Source organism: Suncus etruscus, chromosome 19 (genome assembly GCF_024139225.1).
Source record: "Suncus etruscus isolate mSunEtr1 chromosome 19, mSunEtr1.pri.cur, whole genome shotgun sequence".
Taxonomy (NCBI): domain Eukaryota; kingdom Metazoa; phylum Chordata; class Mammalia; order Eulipotyphla; family Soricidae; genus Suncus; species Suncus etruscus.
This window is the reverse complement of record NC_064866.1, coordinates 40,067,395-40,069,172: the sequence shown is the minus strand read 5'-3', so window position 1 is coordinate 40,069,172 and position 1,778 is coordinate 40,067,395.

Here is a 1,778-nt window from a genome sequence, read left to right as displayed (position 1 = left end):
TCATCTCTTTAGTTAACTCCAAGTATTAGAATTTCTATGATGCTATCATAAATGTTTTATTTAATGTCCATTTTTCTCTATTATCATATGTGTATAAGAAGGCCATTGATTTTGTGTGATAATTCTGTAGCCTGTCACTTTTCTATGTGAATTTATTGGTTCTGAAAACATTTTGAATAGTCTTTTGGAGTTGTAAGTATAGTATCATGTTGTCTGCAAACAGTGAGAGTTTGACTTCTTCATTTCATATAAGAATGTTCTTGATATATGCCTTTTATATCTTTTATTGCCTAATTCTATGATAAGTAAATCCATTTTTATGTTAATATAAGTGGCAAGAGGGGGAAGCCTTGTCTTGTATCAAATTGTAGAGTAAAGACATTTAATTTAATCTCCATTGAGTGTAATATTTGCCACGGGCATGTGGTAAATGGCCTTGACTATATTGAGCAAAGTTTATTCCATTCTCATCTTGTTGAAAGATTTTATCCTGAATGGATGTTGGGCCTCATTAAATACATATTCTACATTTACTGATATGGTCATATGGTTTTTTCCCTTTTTTGTTATGGTGTATTTCATTGATTTATTTTTGTATGTTAAACCATCCTTACATCTCTGAAATGTAGTCTACTTAGACATGTTGTATGACCTTCTTGATGAGACATTAGATCCTATTTGCTAGGACTTTGTTGAGGATCTTTGCATCTGTGTTAATCATGGATAATAGTCTGCAGTTTACTTTTTTTTGCAGCACCTTTCTGCTTTTATTATGAGGATGATGTTAGTTTGATAAAAATGATTTGAAATTATTTCTGTTTCTTCAATTTCCTAGAAAAGATTATCCTGAAAAGGATTGGTAGTAGTTCCTCTTGAAAGATTTGAAAGAATTTGATAGTAAATCCATCTGGAATTAGGCTTTTGTTTTAGGGAAGGTTTTAATTACCATTTCCTCAGTAGGGATGGGGCTGTTTAGATATGCTAAATCATCCCTGTTTAACTGTGGAAGATTAAAAGATTCCTAGTATTTATCTATTTCTTTTGGGTTCTCTTTTCTTTTGGGTTCTCTTTTATGGCAGAATTTCTCAAAGTAGTCTCTGATAATTTTTGAATTTCTTTAGTATCTGTAGTGATCTCCCCTTTTATTTCTAATTCAGTTTATTAAGTTTCTGTCCTTCCTTTGTGAGTTTTGCTAGTGGTATATCAATCTTGTTTAATTTTTTAAAGAACCAACTCTTGCTTTCATTGATCTTTCTGATTGATTTTTTTGGATTTACAATTCATCAATTTATGCTCAGAACTTTGTTATTTCCTTCTACCTGCAGGTTTTTTGGTACATTTTGTGGATCACTTTTGATTTTATAAGCTGTGCCTTTAAGCTTTTAATGTAGGCCCCTACTTCCTGATATGTGCTACACAGCTATAAATTTTCTTCATAGTATCCATTTTGCTGTGTCCAACAATTCTGATAATTTGTATCTTCATTCACTATTGTTTCCTGGAATCTTTTGATTTTTTTCTTTAATTTCACCTCTGACTCACTTGTTCATTAGTGAGCTGTTTAATTTTCAGGTATTAAAGTTTTTCTTACAAGTGGTGTTGGCACAACTGGTTAGGCATTTGCAAAAATGCAAACTCAGATCCCCATCTAATAATATGCACAAAGGTCAAATCCACATGGGTTAAAGACCTTGATATCAGGCCTGAAACCATAAGTTAAATAGAATAACATGTAGGTAAAACACTCTATGACATTGAGACTAAAGGCATCTTCAAGG